We start from the raw sequence: 13,628 nt of genomic DNA on the forward strand, positions 1-13,628 counted from the left end.
CGAATCAAATTTAATATTTAATTTTACAAAAACTTTAATAAAGTTTGGAAATAGTTTCTAAAAACTTGCAAATTAATTAAGAATCTAAGTATCTTGACCCAAATTAATTACAATATACTCTACCTTCGGTAGGTTTAACAAAAATGAAAAATACAAAACAAAAACAAAAAAGCACTAAAAGTTTTAAAAAATAATAAGTAAATAAAAATATACATTAAAACATTAAAAAATGACAAAAAAAAATCAAATATATAAAATATATAAAAGAAATACATATAAAAAAATAAATAAAATAGTCTCTTCGGAGACATCCGATAAAATTGGAACGATACAGAGAAGATTAGCATGGCCCCTGCGCAAGGATGACACGCACAAATCGAGAAATGGTCCAAATTTAAAAAAAAAAAAAAAAATCAAGCATAAAAATGTAAATAAAAAACAAAATTAACTTATAAAGACAAAAGTAAAAAATAAATAAATAAAAGGAAAAAACAAGAAAATATTTCCAAAAAAACATAATTTAAGAAAAAATTAAAAAATTAACCCCAAAAAAAGTAAAAAACCAAATAAATAAAACCAAATTGGATAATTTAAAAAAAAAAAAACAAAAACAAAAACAAAAAACAAAAAAAAAAACAAAAGATTTAATTTTTTTTAACAAACATTAAAAATAAATAAACAAAACATTAAAATTAAATTAAAATTAAGAAAAAAACATTCAAAAAATTAAAATAAGAAATTAAAAAAAAAAAAATCACTATTTTTTTTTTCAAAAACCTCGATCAGGGTGAGACAAACAGGATGGTGACAGAGGGATCTGTGCCTCTGACATGATATTAAGTATCAGGCAAGGTTGGTGGGCATGGAGCTACCCACACGTAATATTTCCCATACGCAAGATGCTGAGGGGAGAAATTACCAACCCAGTGTCAGCATTTGGATAGTCATGCACCCTGGCTAATTATATTTTCCACAAGGAGTGAGGCAAGTTTTAGGAGAAGGAGCTCTGGAAATTCAAGTTGTTCTGGCTAAGGATACCGGGATAGGAAGGTGATGCTTCAGACATCCTTGGGTTCAAACCATCTCCATGGTAGCGCGGTCAACAGGTATGCTAACACAATTCAACCCTCATATCATAATTCCACTATAACCTGTGTAGTTTTTCCTAGTTTGTTGTGGGTTTTATTGGCCTTGAGTCTTCTGCTGAGAGATATCATGTATATGTTTGAAGTTAATGTTGAGCTTGATCTTAGTGATGAGTTGTTTGGTACCCTGCGGTTTAGGTCTAGCTATTTTCTTCATCGTGGTGGTGTTTTGTTTAACTATGTCCTCAAGTCTATCATGGTGGTAGGCGAGATTGGGGGGCTTCATCACAACTCCTCGAGTACTCCCCATCTTACTTGGTATGAATGTGTTGGGAGGGGTTTTTAAGTGTATTATATATGTTTCCTTTCTGCAACTTTTAGTTGGAACCCTGGTGTGTATGGGTACTCTATCACTAGTATGTATGGCAATTATATGGATGAAAACTTTAACCATCTCACGACGAAATGGGAAGTTGGTTATCATGGAATTTTCCCTAATGTTTTTATCTCAATTGTATTTGTGCCCCTAACTTTCATAGGTCCACTCCTTCCATCCCTATGGTGGCATCTACTCCATAGACGCCCTCCATTTCGAGGGTTTGCTACAGAGAAACGCTGGCCAAGGAAGGAGTCAATAATCCCAAATAGTCGATGTATTTTTGTATTTCTCAATAACCAGTTTCAGAACATGGCCCGAAAACCAAACCTCTCACAACGAAGAACTAAGGGGGACAAGATCGCAGTAAAAATGATGGGAATGGGGTAGAGTTTCCCAGCTCTAGACCGGCCAAAGGTAGAGGCCACATAATGTCTCAAAACTGAATTAGAAAAATTGTTCTGTCTACCAGTCACAAGTGCACCTTAAGGCAAGACAAATGATAGATAGATGGGAAAAAGAAGCGGGCCAACAAATGGCAGAAATTGAGATAGAGTTGGAGGAATGGAAAAATCTCCTTCCAAACCATGGTCATACCAGAGGTCACAACACCCAATACTAGCAGACACTTCATCGGTTTTGTATAGCAATATGTATCTTAGCCAAAGCAGTTTCATCACCTCTTGCAGGAAAGGCGGAGACAACAACTGAAATTCAGGATATTCATAAGGAATTTCAGCTTATCTAGCTCCAAATACAACAAAAAAATGTTATGTTAGCCTATATTGAAAGACATATCCCCACTATTCCACAATCTGAGCTATCGGGATCCAGTGCTAAAGATCCAACACCAATTAAGTCCTTAGATGAATAGCTTGCTTTTCTGTTTAGTTATGTCAGTATATTTTGATATGTATAGATGAACAGTCAATCGAAATGTTTTTTCAGTCACAGGGATATAGACAATAGGAGGTATAAGAACATTCAGGCTCATAGTGTTTTACTAGACATTCTCAAACTCTTTAGATTTTGGATGGCTTACAATGCAGTCAGATGGCCAACAAACCCGGTTTCCCAATGGGCAGGTTGAAGCCATTTGGCCATGGATGATAAATCTGTAATGCCTACCTATTTTTTGAAAAAGGAACGAAAAGGATTTGCCAAGCTTACAAAAAAAAGAGTTAAAAGTTAATAATCATAAATAAGAAAAAAAATGATAATTAAATAAGGCCCACCCATGGCCCCTCGAGGCCTGGCCGATTTTAGAATCACCCTCTTTCCCCCAACACGGTGGAGGGTGATTTTGGGAATCACCCAAAATGCTCCCTCACCCCCATCACGGCGAAGGGTTTTCACCCTCTATTCCCAACACGACAGATCTAGCCCCCAGCACAGTTGAGGCTCATTCTGGGAATCACCCATGGTTCCCTCTCACCACTAACATGGTAGATGGTGATTCTCATAATCACCCTTTGGCCCCAACATGACGGAGGGTCATTCTCAGATTCATCCGTTGGCCCTGGCATAGCGGAGGGTGATTTCTAGAATCACCCTCCACCATGCTGGGGTGAGAGGGTGATTCTAGGAATCATTCTCTATTATGTCGGGGCTACAAGGTGATTCTCGAAATCACCCTCCTTCATGCTAAGAATCAACCAACCCCCGCCCAACCAACCGAGGGGTCATAGGCCAGGGCGGGGGAAGCCGTGACCTCTCAAGCGGTTGGGCAGGGTCTGGGCAATTCCCAACACGATGGAGGGTGATTCTGGGAATCACCCTCTAGCCCTGACACAACAGAGGGTGATTCCCAGAATCACCCTCTAGCGTCATGTCGGGGTCAGAGATCACCCTCCACCATGCCGAAGCCAGAGGGTGATTCCAGGAATCACCCTCAACCATGTTGGTGGCAAGAGGGCATTGTGGGTGATTCTCGGAATCACCCCCCACTGAATTGGGGGCTATAGGGTGATTATGGGAATCACCCTCTGTCGTTCAGGGGCTAGATGGTGATTCTTGGAATCATGCTCTGCTATGATGGGGGCAAGAAGGCATCATAGGTGATTCTTGTAATCACCGTCCACCATGTTGGGGGCTAGAGAGTGATTCTAGAATCGGCTAGCCCTGCCCAGCCCCTGAGGGGCAATGAGTGGGCCTTATTTAATTTTTTTTAATTTTATTTTTTTTAATGTTATTTAATTTTTTTTAATGTTATTTGACTTTTTTTAATGCTTATAATTATTTTTTAATATTTTATTTTTTATTTTTATTTTTATGTTTTATGTTTTATTTTTTTATTTTATTTTTTAATTTTTTTTAAACGTTTTTTAATTTTAAGGTTTATTTTTTTTAACTTGAATTGTATTTTTTATTTTTATTCTTAAAGTTTTTTTTATTGTTTTTTTTTTAAATTGTATGTTTTAATTTTATTTTTTTGTTATTTTTACTTAAAATTTTATGTGAATTATTTTTTTGGAAAAAAGAAAAAAACAAATGTCATCATTTTTATATGTGGCGAATGGTTTGGGTCAAAATTCTTTGATTGTTAATTAATTTGCAAATTTTTTCCAAAGTTAATTAAATTTTTTGTAAAATAAAACATTAAACTTATTTTTTTTTAAATTGAAAAATATTTTTTGAATTTTTTAAATTTGAATTTCTATTTTTTGATTGGTGGATGACTAATTTTATGTGGTTTAAAATCAAATGTTTAGAATTAAAAAGTACTTAAAAATAAATAAAAAGGAAAAAAAAATCCTCTAATTGCCAAGTGTCCTCATAGATTAAATATTGAAAAAATATATATAAATTTATGGATTTTTCCATAATTAATATTTTCTTTAAAAAAAAAAAAAGTTGTTATTACGTTTCAACCTTTTATTAACCATAGAAACTGGTCGATTTTAAAAAAAACATGCATATTACATTGATTTTTCCCTTGTTGATTTCTTCATATTTTTCCCTTGTTGTTTTTTATTATTGAATGGACTTGGTTCAATCATTTTCCTCAATAAACCTTACCTATATTATATATTTTCACAATTCAATTTTAAATCATGATGCAATATAAAATTAAAATTTAAGTTAACACTGCAATAAACAAGTGCTATACATGTCGCTTATTTAAATATAGCTTAAATAAACTTAAAAGAATAAAAGCAAATATTTCATCAAAAAAATAAAACAATTAATAAAATGTTGTTTTGTTGAATATCATTACAAAAAAATAAGAAATATGATTAACTAATATTGTTTATATTAATATATATACACTTCAATATTATATTATATATATATATATATATATATATATATATATATATATATATATATATATATATATATATATATATATATATATATATATATATATATATATATATATATATATATATATATATATATATATATGTATATGTCATTTTAAATTGAAAATGTGGAGAAAAAATTATAATTCGAAAAATAGAAATAATTGAAAGAAGGAAAAAACAAAATAAAAAGAAATAAAACTAAAAGAAAAAAATTAGTAACTAACAAAATGGAAATTACTAAAGAGATCACAATAAGACCTCGACCAATCATCTTACAAATAAATAAATTTAAATAATAATAAAAATTGAATTTCCAATTCCCCGATGGGGGTGAGGAGTACTGAGAATAATGCGGTCATCGGGTCTCATAAGGAGTGAAAAATGGGTCGTTGGGGAGGGTCGTACCTCCCGGTCACCTCTCCATATATGGCAGAGGGAATGGCATACAAGGACATGCGATCTGGGGCGTGTGAGTAATCAAGGTGCCTCGGGAAGGGAAAGTGTTGATGAGTTGATAGGCGGGATGAGGGAGGAGTTGGGAATTTGTTTCAGTGCTCAGGTTTGGTGGTGGAGCTACACCTGGTTTCCTGCTCAATGACAGAAGCAGCATTAGAGGTGTGACAAAATTGGTGGTTTGTGGATTTTCTTCAAGGAATTGTGGTTTGCTATGTATAACAAAGTACAACTCCTAGTTTTTCTCAGGCCTTGCAGGGTGGGACTAGATTGGCAATTGTTGGTAGAAGTAAAATGCTATTTCTGGTTTATTTGGGGCAAGGAACATCTTTGCAAAATCTGGCAATGTCATGGTGAGGGCAATGATCGGGAGGCACCAAGCTTCTGGAGAACTAGCATCCTCTTGGTAGCCGGCTCTGTACAATGAAGTGACTGGTGTGGCAAGGATAGCGAGGGTGGTGCTAGCGACGATGGTTAAGATGACTCCTTGGGCTTCAAGCGCGCGACCCTGGCTCTCGGGTAGAGTGAAGACGCTTTCGGCGAGTGCTGGAGTAGGCATGGGCTCTGGGAGGCCAGTTTGGTGTACAGGAGGGTAGAAACTCAGGTTAGCTGATGGGGTCGCACTCTTGGCTATTGTGGGAGCACTTGGATGGTGGCAGATGTGCCCCATTCCTCGACGTGGGTGGGCTATCCTCCCAGTGGAGCCAGGGAAGGGGAGGGAAGAGGCCCTCGCATTGGAAACCATGGTAGATGGAAGCAGGAGAAATCGGTGGGAAGGGAGCGGGGTGCAGGTTCTAGAGCACATGGAGGGCGAGGTAGTGGAATTCATGGAGGTTGATGTCCGACTGCTCGAGGAGGAGGCAGAGGTCAAGGATAGGAGAATCAGCGTGGCGGCACAAAGACATCTCGCACCAGCAACAGCTCTCGGACACTTGGCTCTCAGAAGGGTGGTAAGTGTAGGAGAGGTCAAGCTCCTCAAAACAATGACCGCGTGAAGTCCCTAACCCATAGAAATTGTAGCATTGTTGCTTGGAAAATTGTCGTGCCCTAATTCAATCCTTGATGGACTAGGTAGATGTGGCAGAGTAAATTAATCGAGAAGAGCATGAGGAGCTAAAGGAAACTCTAGAACATGTGCATTACTTCTAGTGTCAGGTCAGGGAGTGAATGGTGGTAGTCTAGTGAGGACAAAACCATCTAGCGGAGAAAGTGGAAAAGTTGGAGACCTAGATGGCACACTTCGAAGGGCATGTTTAGTGCAACTTCCTTCCTCCGTCTCCTCTAGGAAATGCTCCAAATAACCCAGCTTCTGTCACCTTAGATGATTAGTATGTCCTTTGGTTTTCTTTATGTTTTTTTTGTCTATTGGAGCCTATGGCCCTCTCATTTGTGGACACTATTACTAACATCTTTTTTGTATTTTTTTCATCTTCTACATACTTTGGTCAACAAACCTGGTCGAGGTGAGACCACATGTTTTTTTTAAGCATCAAATGTATATCTTTTTTATGGATGAATAAAATGTTGAGTTACAAAAAAAAAATTGAATTCCCAATGTTAAAATATGGATAAAAGACAAAAAAAATTGGTCAAAGACAAACTAATACACAGTCAAAGAAAAATTGAATGCGTAATACCATGTGGGTATAATAAGATTTTCTTTTTTGTCTTCACAATTTTAATGATAACTTATTAAAAAAATAGGAATTTGTTGTACTCACACTTAAGCCTTTGTGTAACTAATTTTTTTATTTTAATATACTAGACATTGTAATTTTTATATGAGTTTTTTAATTACATCTGAATTTTTTGCCACATGATTAAGACGACACAAGATACTTCATAACAATTTGATTTTTCCGGCATAGAAATTCTACCATAGATTATTTTTTTTTCCATTGAATTATGATGAGTATAAATTTAAAGTTAAATAAACAATTTGTTACAATAATTAGTTTTTTTTTTAATATATATATATATATATATGAGACATTGTAATTTCTCCTTGTTTGGTCTCATAAGCTAAAAATGGAATAAAATGTGTGCAAGCACATTTCAATGAACTCTTAACTTTTGTAATAAATGATGATGTTGGGGCTAATGTTTCATACAAAATTATTTATGCACGTATCTCTATTTTTCTCCAAGGTTATCTAGTCCATTGGTTACTTTTGTTACTTCCATTCATCGTATTCAAATGTATTTCATTATTAGATTTATGAATTGTTCAAGTATTCAATAATTGTTATCAATTATTTTATGCATTTGAGGGAAGTACTAAGCAACAACACTACATATTACACTTTTTCATATAAAATTCATAAAGTTTGTTATTTTTCCAACTTTTTTATTCAATTTTTTCATAAAACCCTTTTATTTAACATGTCATTTTTAGCGAAAATCTCCCGAAGTAAACAATTTTTTTAATTATATCTATATGCAAAATGTGTATTTTTTTCGAGTGTTTAAAATTATTATTTTTTAGTGACAATTATTTATGCATATTGAAGTATCATTTAACGATATATATAAATATATAAAAAAATCTTAACCTCAAAATATTAATTTTATTATTTTTTTTAAACTTTGCAAAAAAAATTATAAAAATTTTTATTAAAAAAACCATTTTAAAGAAAAACAAAAAACACTAAACGCGAGTTTGGAAAACCCTTAAAAAAAAAAAATCTTAGGACGAAAACCAAGAAAAGGAATAAGACAACTTGAAAAATGGTTAAATAGTCAACATTAAAAAAAATGTGCATACTTGGGACATAAGAAAATTTAATGTGTCAAAAATATGCCTAAAAAAGGATGATGTTTTTCAAAGCCTGCATGAAAATGAACAAAATTTTAAAAAATATATATTCATATTTAGTATATCAAAATATTTAAAGTTTCAAAAACAAGCCAAAAGAAAATGGATTGATGTTGCATCAACACTTTTCAAATTAGCATGAAAATCACTAACGTTTAAAAAATTTGTGCTTAATAAATAAGAAAATTTAAAGTCTCAAAAATATGCTCCAAAAAAAAGGTACATTCTTAATCAACACTTTTCAAAATCGAATGATTTTTTTCTACCTCTAAAAAGTGAGGACTCGGTTCATTACCCATTTGATTGAAACTTTGTTAGTAATGTCATTCTAACTTTTGGAAAATAGCATATGCACTATCTTGCATAGGTTTTCATTGCTTTGAAGTTCATAATTGTCTTGCATCTGGAAAAAACTCTAAGGGCTTCAATTTACAAGTTATCTAAATCCTAACATAGGTTTTCATTGCTTTGAAGTTCATAATTGTCTTGCATCTGGAAAAAACTCTAAGGGCTTCAATTTACAAGTTATCTAAATCCTAACATTTCTTATAGGAGTGGGTACATCATTGACAAGTGGTCTAAGATGCAATACAAGAAAAATATTATGGATGTTAGAGTTACGAAGAGGCGAGAGATTCCTATATGGGCACATATATAGTTTCCAGTGTTCAATAATTTTAATTTCATATTGATGTATTTGATTGACTTTACAGAATGTAATTCTTATGCGTTTTTTAGTTTATAAACATCATATCTATGTGGACCTTTATCCAATCACATTTTTCAACCTTTATCCAGTATGGACACACCATTCTCAGTTTTAAGTATTTTTCCATAATCAAAACCTTTGGGCATCTTCTACTGTGACCCTGGAAATGTTCTTCATTAAAAGTAGAAATATGATAGATTCGGTGATTCTCATTTACTCCATTTTGGTTTGTAAAGGTGTAAGGGAAACTTGCAATTGAATCATGTAAGGTCTATACCTACAATCAAACTTGTTCATGGGATTTACCTTGCATCCCTAAATAGATTTTGAGTGTGCCTCCTATGACAAGGATGTCTCTAATTTGTTATAGGTGTGTTGACCCTTTCATAATAGGTGTTAAATTTGTAGTCAATTTCACTGAACCATCATGTGCTATGATTCCCTAAAACCATTGCCATCAAATCGTAGGTAGCCCATGGTTAGGTTAAATATTTGAAACACTGACTCTCTAAGAAATGGATCCATTACAGATACAAGAGATCCACCTATATATACAATTACAACAATATATACATGGGCAATCAAACAAAATAAAAGCACCTTGCATCAGATTCTTTGGATCCAAAATGGTATGATATTGGAAGAGGAAAGGTGAGATTTTATTCAAAATGTTGCAAGAGGATTCTTTATTTATGGATTTAAGTTTTTCCTTAAAACTCCAATCCAAAATTAGAATAACAATATCAATTGATGTAATATCTAGGTGTGAATAATTGGATGACACATACCATTAGGGGAATTTTGAGGTCTAAAATGGGCCTCCTAAGGAAATTATAAAATAATAGTGGAAACAATAAAATAATATTAGATTACATCATCGAATTTTAGAGGGAAAAAATAAAAAACTATTTTTCCAAGTCGTATTTTCAACGTATCTCCCTATGGGTTTACTCAAATTTTGAGCGGAAACACTCATTTGATGCATAATTTAATTCTTCATCCAAGGAGTACCCATGTTACATACTTTCGATGGACCCTGCTACACGAAAAATAAGAAATACATGAAAAATGTGATTGAAATCATGTTTTTTCATGTATTTCTCATTTTTTGTGTAGTAATGTCCATCGAAAGTATGCAACATGGGTACTCCTTGGATGAGAAATTAAATTTGCATCCAACGAGTACTCCCGCTCGAAATTTGAGTAAAACCTTAGGGAGATAAGTTGAAAATGCGAGTTGAAAAAGTAGTTTTATTATTTTATTATTTTTTAATAATTTTTACTTTTTTACTCCAAAAATGGTGAATCATCCCCCATGGTTAACATAATCATCTTGAATCCTATTGGTTCTTATAAATCTTATTTTGGTTGTACATTTTTCTTAGGAGGCCCATTTTAGACCTCAAAATTCCCCTAATGTTATTGTACAATCTAGCCTAAAGTAATAAGGGATGAGAGATGAAAACAAAACACTAAAGGTTACCATAGTATATGTTGTTAATAAATGGGTGATATAGTTTACAAATGATCGCTATCAATATGTTAAATATGAACTCTAAGATCTATTTTTCTCTTAGTTTCTAGAATTTAATTGACACATGATGAGGTCAATAATACGAGTACAAATCAAACCTTATAATAACTTTGCAAAAACTAAGTCAAATTGAAGGAATTTTCATGTTCTTCTTTTATATAGTTACTTGTAGCTTGCAAGTGACATGTTTGTGCTGGGTTGTTTTGACTCGGCCCAGTTTAGGCTCCAATCTAGGGATGGATTTTGAGTATGGGTTGTTGATTTGAAATGGATTACTATATAATTTTTCATCCTGATTATTACTCTCTAAGTGAGGATTTGGACTGATCCTAAAATTTATAAAGCAGGGAAAAAATTAAAATTATTCATTTGAGGCCCAAAAAATGCATTTTTGGGATCAAAATCATCATTGTCCTATCCACTAGCTCCAACGATAGTACACATTGAGAGTTTCAAACTAGTTATCATGGACCAAAAACATAGTTTAGATGGGAGAGTTATGACCTCCACAGGTTGACCTATGGATATGACCAACAAAGTACCAAGTGGAGGCCATGTCAACTCTCATTACTCAAACACATGGAGCTAGTCACCTTTAGACTTTCAAGAAGATTATAGAGGATATAAAATTGATCCTCACCTTGTTTATTCATTCTTAAATTTAGCCTTAAGCTCCTAACTATCATTTGGTTGTCTTAATTTTCCACCATATGGTCTTTGTTAGTGGTAGAATTGTTAGGTCACTAGTCCATATGAACTTGAAACTATGGTAGAGTGACTAATTCTATTATAGAGTTCTTAACCAATAAGTCTAAAAATGTTGGCGTTGCATGTGTAAGTGAAAGGAATATGAGGTGCCATATTTTAGGATAGACCCATTTTGAGATCGCTTTCAAACTTTTTCATGGCATTTAATAAGAATGTTTGTTGTGGCGGAGATATTAAATGTATCATAAAGTTTGTAGACAACACCACCTGAATTACATCATGCCTAAAAATGAAACTATAACAAATTTTCTTGAATTATACTATTGGTATTCTTTTTATTCATCACATCATCATATTGATATTTTTGTTGTTGTGTTTGAGCTGAATAAATGAGGGAGATTTTGCACATTCAACCAACCAGATTGGTGCCAAGTTTTGGGAGGTGGTGTGTGTTGAACATGGGATTGATCCCACTGGGAGTTATCAGGGAACCACTGATCTCCAGCTTCAGAGGGTGAATGTGTACTACAATGAGGCGAGTTGTGGGAGGTTTGTTCCATGGTTTTTTCTCATGAACCTTGAGCATGGAACCATGGACAACGTCAAATCAAGCCCTTATGGTCAGATTTCCAAGCCTGACAACTTTGTTTTTATCCATTCTGGGGCTGGTAACAACTGGGCCAAGGGCCGTTACACTGAAGGGGCTAAACTCATTGATTTTGTGCTGGATGTCGACAGGAAAGAGGTGGAGAACTGTGATTGTATCCAAGGTTTTCAAGTATGCCATTCCATGGGGGGTGGAATAGGGTCTGGAATGGGTACATTACTCATATCCAAGATCAGAGAAGAATACCCATATATGATGATGCTAACATTATTTGTCTTCCCTTCTCCCAAAGTCTTGGATACATTAGTGGAACCCTACAAACCTACGCTCTCTATTCATCAGATGGTGGAAAATGTAGATGAGTTCATGGTTCTTGACAATGAGGCATATTATGATATTTGCTTCAAGACACTCAAGCTCACTACTCCTAGCTTCGTATATTTGAACCATACAATCTTTGGGACCATTATTGGAGTGACATGATGCCTAATATTTTCAGGGAAACTAAACTCAGACTTGAGGAAGCTGACAGTAAATCTGATTCCCTTCCCAATCTTCATTTTTTCATAGTGGGATTCAGTCCCCCAACCTCCCAGTAGTACAAAATATAACATGGTTCAAAAGTTCCCTCTACCCTTGTTCTTCATTATGAAACATTGTAATGTGTTTTTTTCTTCTTGATATCAGCATTATGCATGTTACACTCTCTTCCCTATTAAGTTTTAAAATGCACTTTGCTTGGGCTGGTAGGTAGGACGTTACCACTAAACTTGGAGGGATAATTGAAACTTTTTTTGCCTGGGGACTAGGTATTTCTTCAAATGTTAAAGCAAAAGCTGATGCCTGTGACAAGGAGTCTACATTGCCCAAGATATAAGTGCATGTTAAATCAAGGTGATCGATGACTCCAAGATAATTATCAATCCAAAAATTTTCTTTCTATATTTTTCCCCTAAATTGCAACAATAATAGATCATTCTAAGTTGATTAGGATAATATGGATTGAGGTATAGATCGTTTTAAGCCATAAGATTTATTGAATTTAATGAAAGAAATTTGAAAACCAATGAATATTAAAATGGAAGATTAATTTTGAATAATGTTACTGAATGATAACATATATTATTGATAGTTCCTATACCTGCCTGGATATGAGAGTGAATCTTCTTGGATATTATTACCATTTCATCTATTCTCTTGATGGATATATATATATATATATATAGATATATATATATATATATATATATATATATATATATATATATATATATCTATATATATATATATATATATATATATATATATATCTATATATATATATATATATATATATATATATATATATATATATATATATATATATATATAGATATATATATAATAATAATAAAAAATTGATGTGTATATCAGACTTCATTTCCATTGTACTATGCATGATTGAAATGTCTGTGTGCTATCTCAACCTTAGTGTGATTTGCATTAGTAGAAATATATGGTCACCAGAATAATTATGGCCAATATGTTTTCCCTTAGGGAATGTTGGTGTTATCACAAAATTAGGTACTGAAGGCTGCCAATCAGCAAGATTCTGTGTAACTATTTCAAACCAGGCTTTAGACTAAGGCTTAGCCTCCTTAGTCATAGAGGGCTCTCTCACAGACTATGAATATTGACTAATGACAAGGAAAGATGGCTAACTCTTTAAAACACATGAAAAATACGCTGGCTGGACAAATATCAAAGTGATTCCCATTGGGCTTATGGAGTCTCACACATCTCAGCAAACAAAAAACACTATCCTTTCATAGAAATCAGGGCACTTTACATCTAATGTTCAAACATAACTTACATAAAACACAGTTTGCCAAGGCATACAAGAAGTCAGAGCATGACACATGAGTTCTGAGTGATTATGCAGTAACAAAACTGTAAAAGAACACTAAAGAGAATAAACCATCATACATTTGAACCATTAGATCTATTGTGAATCCTGAGAAGAAACAACAGTCATTTGCATTACTGAAATCTGC

General features: G+C 33.6%; 1 non-coding gene and 1 pseudogene across 1 annotated transcript; both read left to right on the plus strand.

Annotated features, from left to right (window-relative positions):
* Positions 1-295: 295 nt before the first annotated feature.
* On the plus strand, positions 296-398 carry LOC149181461 (U6 spliceosomal RNA). The gene has a single exon (XR_016257875.1). It is a non-coding gene; the product is annotated as a U6 spliceosomal RNA (small nuclear RNA).
* A 10,979-nt stretch (positions 399-11,377) lies between these two features.
* Positions 11,378-12,194, plus strand: LOC149181462 (tubulin beta chain pseudogene; annotated as a pseudogene).
* Positions 12,195-13,628: the final 1,434 nt, after the last annotated feature.

Source organism: Pinus tabuliformis, chromosome 3_2 (genome assembly GCF_031772625.1).
Source record: "Pinus tabuliformis cultivar Carrire ecotype Pingquan chromosome 3_2, CPIR1, whole genome shotgun sequence".
NCBI classification, from domain to species: domain Eukaryota; kingdom Viridiplantae; phylum Streptophyta; class Pinopsida; order Pinales; family Pinaceae; genus Pinus; species Pinus tabuliformis.